The 8,726-nt window shown below is 33.1% G+C and overlaps 1 long non-coding RNA gene across 1 annotated transcript in view; it reads left to right on the top strand.

The window, feature by feature from the left end:
- Window positions 1–540: 540 nt before the first annotated feature.
- The window catches only part of LOC101494016 (uncharacterized), a 10,665-nt gene continuing 2,479 nt past the window's right edge, over window positions 541–8,726 (top strand). The window contains exons 1-2 of the long non-coding RNA XR_012163933.1: window positions 541–642; window positions 735–785. This is a non-coding gene — a long non-coding RNA (uncharacterized lncRNA). The remainder of the gene's footprint in view (window positions 643–734; window positions 786–8,726) is intronic.

Here is an 8,726-nt window from a genome sequence, read left to right as displayed (position 1 = left end):
TATAATTTTGCACAATTAATTATAGGTAACCATTTTTTAGCGGATGTCGTAGGGTGCTAATACCTTCCCTACGCATAATCGACTCCCGAACTCAAAATGGTTTCAAATACCATTTTTACATTTTTTAGGGTTTTCCAATATTTTCCCTATTTTAAATTAAATTTTGGTGGCGACTCCATTGAATTCGATGAAAACTCGAAATTTTAGGCCGCGACATTATTATTATTATTATTATTATTATTATTATTATTATTATTATTATTATTATTATTATTATTATTATTATTATTATTATTATTATTATTATACTTTGTTTAATATATGTCAACGAGTATCAATTGATACTTTTCTCCCATTCTTTAATAATTTGTTGGTGAGGGATTATTATTCTTTGCTTGAACCATCTCTCTCCCATGCTTTTAATGCATAAAAGCAACTCATGAGAAATACTAAAACTGATATTTTATATATACTTTACTGGTAAATTGGTAAATGTTATTCCGTAAATGACACAAGTCTCACACTAATTGTATATATATAGGAAGCATGCACCGGTTAATGCATCTTGTTATGTTTTCGTGTAAATTCTACACATCTTCCCAATATTTCTATAACTGGCTTTGGATTACATCCGAAAACGCTGTAATTAATTTTTCACTCTTTCATCTCATTTAGTGCTTATCACATATCTTTCACAATCTCATTTTTGTTACGTTCATTTTGTTTTGAAATAGGTTGCATTTCACTGCTGCCTTGGGTGGATGTTTAACGACTCTTTGATAAAGGTAACAGAGCTCTATATGCAAACTTCTTTTTTCAATCTGTTATTCAAAGTAAGTGTCCATGTATCTGATTAATAAGAATCATTTGATTCTTAATTCAAAAAATAAAAAATAAAAAATAAACCACATTAAATATGTTAACTACGTATACATTCTAAAAAAAAAGTTATCTTACAATGAATGTTATTTTAAATTTTCAATGTAATATTAATTATTTTTTTTCAATTATATAATTTAATTATTATTATATAAATTATTCTCAAATTGTTTTTTTACTTTCTATTTATGAAGAAAAAAAACACATCAATAATTAATAAAAATAATTTGCTAAAAATTGTTTTTTTATTTAAATTTATTTATAATCATATCTTTATACTAGTAATCCTCTGTACATAAAATATATATGATTTTAATATTTTATTATTGTATAATAATTATTATTTTAATTATAATATGAACTGGTTATGGGTGAGGGAGGAGAATAGGAGAGACAAAAATGATCCAACCGACCTTGTTGCCTTACCTACTTAATGAGTGTGAAATGATCCAAAATGAAATTTATGTCCGTCAAAGTCAAAGAAAGAGTATTAAATAGTTCTCCTCTCAGTAGGCAATTCCTTGGTAATTGACGTAATTATTTTCTCTTCAGTAGTCAATTTCTTTATATCATACACACACATATATCAATCAACCCTCAACTTTCTCGTCTAGCCATTTATATACTTATAGCTTATAGAGTTTTTGGATAAACCAATTCAAGTAGTTTATCAATTTATAGCTTATAACATATAATTTTTTTCTTCTAATTTTACATTTATTATTGTAACTAAAATTCTTTTTTACTCTTTATATATACTTTCTTGGCTATAATTTAAAATAAATAATTAAAAACAATTTATATTAAATAATTTATATAATTTTAAATTTAATATAATTTTATGAATAATAATTTGAAATAACTAATAAACTAATTATTTTAAAAAATAAATAAACTAACTAAATAAATAAAAAAATATATTTGAATAACAAATAATTTATTTATTATAATTTTAAATTATTTATAATTAAACTAAATAATTTATTTATCATAATTTTAAATTATTTATAACTAAAGTAAATAATTTATTTAATTATTTTATTTTAAAATAAATAGATAAATATATAAAATATATACTAGATTGATAAATTTTAAATTAATAAAAAAAATAAATTTTAAATTTCTACTTTTAAAATATTTTAAACCTTAATTAATAATTTTTTTTTAATTAAGAATATCCCATTGTGTCGTTTTACACTTTTAAACTAATTGAATTACTACTTTTATCAAAAACTCAATTAGTTTAATAACTATCATCTATAAACTATAAACTATAAGTTAAAAACTATAAATTATCAACTAATTTTATCAAAGAGCCAAAGTATCAAACTAGAGACCCATCTTTGCACAGTTCCTGCATATATTAAATGAAAAATTCTTCATGGTCTTCTATGCCTTTTTCACCTTATCACAGTTCCATGGTTTTCAACTGCGATTGTACTTAAGCCCTGATCTTTTATATTACAATAAAATGTAGCTTATGTGGTCTAAATAGCATATGTGATGTTGTTGTGGAGATATAAAAGACTGCATTGCGATAGTTGCAAAAATACAATTGTAAATCGCAATTTAAAACCATATACAATTCATCTCTTGAATATTTAAACATTCACTTCATCACCAGTGCCCCTTAAAACACCCATCTTCTTTGTGAATTTCCACACTTTTCCTTCAATATAGATCTCAGGTTCAATTGAAGCTTTATTGTTCTACTCGTTTAAATTAGAATCCCAAAAACAGGACCACCCTGATATTTTGGCGTCCTAGGAAAATTATGAATTTAGTGTTCTTTTTTTAAAAGCTAAAACTTTATCAAAAAAGAAAAGGAAAAGTGAAGAAAAAAATCCTAATATCATGAAGGTTTTTTTTGGCCCTTATATAGAAATTATATACTATAGCATCCTTTTGCATAGTAGAATGATTCTACAAACTAAAATTAGAAATCACCTCTGGAAAAAGCTCTTCATTGGTAGTAGATTGATTCTACAAACTAATATTTGTTGTCTTCTCGTCATCTGTACGATTTGTTTCACTAGCATCTCTATTTTTTTTAAAAACTCTCACAATATTTCCAAATCACAAGCAACTCTCGAGATGTAAATTATCTCGAGAGTCATTAGCTTCTTCACATTTTTTATGAATTTTTCCTGATCAGAGGGAGAAAGTTCTTGAATAACAATGGTACCTCCTAAATCAATGTTGGAGATATGATCAATAAAAGGATAATTAACAACACGACGATCATTATTACCCTAGATAACTTTGTCTATACATTCAATTTCGACCTACTTCAGGGAAGTAGTTTTTTTAGAGATACACCTTTTTACCAACTTCTTTGAAACTGCAACATAGTCAACTAATTGAGCTATTCCATGACCATCAGAGTTTTCTGACTATTGTATATGGAATGCCCAACAACCTTATAGGATTCACAAAACAATGAATTTTTTTCAAAATCAATGTAAACAAAAAACGCATATCCTTCACGTTCAACAAGAATATGATCTCTTAGCTCTTGTAACATATCCAAAACGACCAAAACTCAAACGAAATGTCTCAACTTTTTTTAGTTCGGTTGGTTCACCAAGAGATATTGGGGTTCTAGTACCTAAAGTAATAGTGAAAATGATACTTGGCCTCCAATATTCTTTAGGAAGATTGTAGATAGAAAATAAACATTGAGTCTTTGTATTTCTTACCAAATTCAAATTGAAATCTTTCGGCCAAGAGAAAACTCGAAAAAGAGCAAATTTCAAATTTCAAGTTCCAACTATTTGAACATTTTGCAAATCATCGAGAAAAGCATAGGACAAGTCATAAAAATCTTATTCCAAGGGGAACCATTTGAATTGAACCAATTAGTTTCCATATTGTAAAAAAACTTTTCACGTAAAACCAGTAATGCAATCAATGTCTCATCCTTAGGCATGGCAACTCTACCATGAGGGTTATTCTTGCAATTCGCCAAACCTAATTGATATTTATATTATGGAATTTTGACAACGGACGTTGACCCTTTGATACTAGTTTTGGTAACTAACTCAAATGAACATTCTTGAGAGTTTGTGCAAATGATTCGAATATGGATTGTTGAGTGTTAATCAACACAACGGTCTTTGTTGGAGGAATGATTTTTTCCAGTGTTGAACCACACAGAATGGATCTTGGAAGTGGATTGTTGGAAAAACCTTAATAACGTTGTGCTCAACAATCCATGTCAATTACATGATGAATAGCCAAAGGCGGAAGCGTACCTGTGGGAATTGCCATTAATGAAATCCTGAGATGATGATGATAGAGCCAATGGGTTGGGTGATATTCCTCAGCAAAACACCCTGAAGACCTTGCTCTCTTGATGGGGATAGAGAGAACCAGAGAATTTTCTCCTTTAGGGTTTTGAAACTGAATAGTCTTGTTGTGTTTGCCTTGGGGACCATTACCCCTATATATAACTATTATTAGTTATATCCCAAATTGCAGTATTTCCAATTCAGCCCCTTATTAAATTAAAAACTGCCTGGTATCTACACTATTAATTTTCATAACTATTATGCTCTTTAGCCATAAACTATTATATATTATTTGACCCCTAGTTTATTGGCTAATTATACAATGACCCTAACACACTTTATTAATTAATTACATATGTGACCCATAAATCTTACAATCTCCCACTGGTCACACATGTATCCTTAGGAGTGTGTTAGACTTTATGACGTCAAAAATGTCATTATAATTACCTTGAGTATAATCCAAATTGTCCCGTCCATTAATCATATCAGCACATGGAACCAAGGAGGCTTTCGTCATAATAGGCATAACTAAACCCATCAATGATCACCCGTACTGACACAACTAAATGACATAGACCCATTATGAAAAGTGTAGCATGAAAATTACATGAAGTTGGTCAATGCATGTCAATTTTCAACTGGTCCTACTTTATCGAATGAGATCATACCATAACTTAAATGTACAAAGTAACCAAAAACTGAATACTTTAAACTTTATTTCTGATCAGAAAGTCCAAATACAATGTATTTGTACTTTACAATTAAACATAGAACATGAATTACATAATGGACGAAACTCCCACTAAAATCAAGATTCCTCAAACTGTAGCACACCCATGTGAGCAGTATGCTCATGAAAGACCTTGGGTGGTAGACCTTTAGTGAGTGGATCCGCAATCATGGAGTTTGTCCTTAAGTGTTCTATGGATATCTGTCCACTTTGTACCTTCTCTTTAACAACTAGGAACTTAATGTCAATGTGCTTTGACTTGGTTGAGCTCCTATTATTGTTAGAATACAGGACTGCTGATCTATTGTCACAATACAACTTGAGTGGTCTTTCAATCCCTTCAACTATTTGCAGCCCCGTGACAAAATTTCTCAGCCAAATGCCCTGGTCAGATGCCTCATGAATTGCTACGAATTCTGCTGCCATGGTTGATGAAGCAGTAAGACCTTGCTTGGCACTACGCCAAGAAACTGCTCCACCAGCTAACAGAAAGACATAGCCTGAAGTTGATCTTAAGCTGTCTTGGCATCCCGCAAAATCCGAGTCAGAGTACCCAGTGATCTCTAACTGGTCTGACCTCCTATATGTGAGCATGTAGTTTCTTGTTCTCTTCAAATATCTCATGACCCTCTTGGCTGCTTTCCAATGGTCAAGACCTGGATTGCTTAAATATCTGCCTAAAATCCCTACTATGAACGCTATGTCTGGACGCGTACATACTTGGGCATACATAAGACTCCCTACAGCTGAAGCATAAGGGATCTTCTGCATTTCTTGAATTTCCAAACTTCCCTTAGGGCACTGTTTGAGACTAAACTTGTCTCCCTTAGCAACTGGAGTGTCCCCTGGTTTGCAATCATGTAACCCAAACCTTTTGAGAACCTTATCGATATAGCTCTTTTGTGACAATCCAAGAATACCTCGAGATCTGTCTCAGTGTATCTGAATTCCTAATACAAAAGAGGCGTCACCAAGATCTTTCATCTCAAAATGCTTTGATAAAAATTTCTTAGTTTCGTGCAACATGCCTATATCGTTAGTGGCAAGCAGTATGTCATCAACATACAAGACCAGGAAAATATGTCTGCTCCCACTGAACTTATGATACACACAATCATCAACTGTATTCATCTCAAAACCAAATGAGAGAATTACCTGATGAAATTTATGGTACCATTGACGAGAAGCATGTTTTAGCCCATAAATGGACTTTCTTAGTTTGCACACCATATTCTTTGGGTCTCCCAACACAAAGTTTTCTGGCTGCACCATATAGATAGTCTCATCAATGTCGCCATTGAGAAAAGCTGTTTTTACATCCATTTGATGAAGCTCCAAATTAAAGTGAGCAACAAGAGCCATGATTATTCTTAAAGAGTCCTTCGATGAAACCGGAGAGAAAGTCTCTTTATAATCAATCCCTTCCTTTTGAGTATAACCCTTAGCTACAAGACGTGCCTTATATCTCTCCACATTACCATTCGAATCCCGCTTGGTTTTAAAAATCCATTTGCAACCAATGGGTTTCACTCCTTCAGGTAATGGGATAAGTTCCCACACTGAATTATCTTGCATAGACTTGTACTACTCATTCATTGCTTCGATCCACTTATCTGAACGAGAATCTTGCATGGCTTGGTGAAAGTTGACCGGGTCGTCTTCCGTCATGCCAACATTTTCCTCTACCTCATTGATAAATACTACATAATCATCCGAAATAGCATTTTTCCTTTCTCTAGTGGATCTCCGCAATGGAGCTGGCTCTTGAGGCACTTGTTCTTGAGGATCTTGAATTTGATCTGGATTTTGTTCTTCCTGAACAACCAGATCATCTTGAGTTTGTTCAATAATGGGAAAGTCAATTGGTGGAAGAATCAGTTCTGGAATTGTTACAGATTCTTCCTCAAAGACAAAATCTTTAACCTTAATCTTCCCCCCAAACTCAATATCCTCAAAGAACGTTGCCGTTCCCGTCTCAAAAATTGTTCTCAAATTAGGATCATAAAATTTATAGCCCCTTGATTTTTCTGAGTACCCTATAAAATAGCTGCTAATTGTTCGGGGTTCAAATTTCTTTTCATTCGGCCTATAAGGCCTTGCCTCAGCTGGACATCCCCAAACATGAAGGTGCTTCAGACTAGGCTTACGCCCAATCCAAAGCTCATAAGGTGTTTTAGCCGCTGCCTTAGTTGGTACTCTATTAAGAATGTATGCTGCTGTTTTTAATGCCTCTCCCCAGAGTGACTCTGGCAAGGTGGAATGACAAATCATACTCCTTACCATATCCTTAAGAGTCCTGTTTCGTCTTTCAGCTACACCATTCATGCTGGGTGACCCCGGCATAGTGTATTGTGGGACGATTCCACATTCCTCTAGGTATTTGGCAAATGGTCCCGGACGTTGTTCACCTGAACCGTCATATCTGCCGTAGTATTCACCACCACGATCAGATTTGACCTTTTTAATTCTTTTATTAAGTTGATTCTCAACTTCTGCCTTAAAGGATTTGAACACGTCTATTGATTGGGACTTTTCGTGAATTAGGTAAAGGTAGGCATATCTCGAATAATCGTCTATGAATGATATAAAATATTGTTGACCATTCCAAGAAGGAGTTGGAAATGGCCCACAGATGTCCGTATGTATCAATTCTAAGACGTCTGTAGCTCTATATGCGCCTAATTTCTTATCTTTAGTCTGTTTTCCTTTAATGCATGCTACACAAACGTTAAGGTCTGTGAAGTCAATGGAATCTAAAATTCCATCTGACACAAGTCGTTCAACTCTATTTTTAGAGATGTGACCTAGACGTTTGTGCCAAAGCACTCCTGAATTGAAATTGTCAATTTTCCGCTTAGTACCACGTGATTCCACATTCAAGGTTTCATTATAGTTAGCCACAGTTTCCAACAAATAAAGATTATCATAACCAGAAAGTAAACCGGTTCCAACAACATTCGAATTTAAAGACAAAGTAAATTCTTTATTCCCGAATGAACAATAATATCCTGATTTGTCCAAATAAGAAATAGAGATCAAATTCCGTCTAAATGACGGTACAACAAAAGTGTCTTTTAAATCCAAATAATGACCGGAACTTAATAATAATCTAAATTTTCCTATGGCTTCAACTTCTACCTTCTTCCCATCTCCTACATAGATCCATCTTTCAGTATCACTAGGCTTTCGGAAGTTCAGGCAACCCTGCATTGAAACACTGATGTTAGTAGTTGCACCAGAGTCTAACCACCAAGTGTTTCTAGGTACTGAAGCTAAATTAACCTCAGAACAGACCAAAGACAGAATCATACCTTTCTTAACACGCCAAGCGTGATATTTGGCACAATCCTTCTTCACGTGTCCAGAACTCCTGCAGAAGAAGCAGTTGTTATCCTTAGTCTGCTTCTTTTGTTCTGGACCCTTAGCAGCAGCTTTGTTCTTGGGCTCCTCAATTCTTTTCCTTTTGCCCTTGTCTTTAGAGATGCTAGTAAAGTGAGCACTTTCAGTCCTATCTTGCTTCAGCCTGTCCTCTTCTTGCACACATAATGAAATGAGCTCATTAAGAGTCCATTTCTCCTTTTGACAATTATAAGTCACCTTAAACTGACTGAATTGCGAAGGAAGAGACAGCAATACTAAATGAATGAGTAAGTCATCTGACAACTCAAGCTTTAGACCTTTAAGCTTAGAAGCAATGTTGGACATCATCATAATGTGCTCTCTTATATTTCCCTTGCCTTGATACTTCATGGAAATTAAATTCTGAAGCAAAGAACTTGTTTCAGCCTTATCACTTTTTACAAAGCGTTTTTCCATCTCAACAA

The sequence above is a fragment of the Cicer arietinum genome, chromosome 7 (genome assembly GCF_000331145.2).
Source record: "Cicer arietinum cultivar CDC Frontier isolate Library 1 chromosome 7, Cicar.CDCFrontier_v2.0, whole genome shotgun sequence".
Classification (NCBI taxonomy): domain Eukaryota; kingdom Viridiplantae; phylum Streptophyta; class Magnoliopsida; order Fabales; family Fabaceae; genus Cicer; species Cicer arietinum.
Note: the sequence above shows the minus strand (reverse complement) of the source record. Positions and strands in the feature narration are given on the sequence as shown.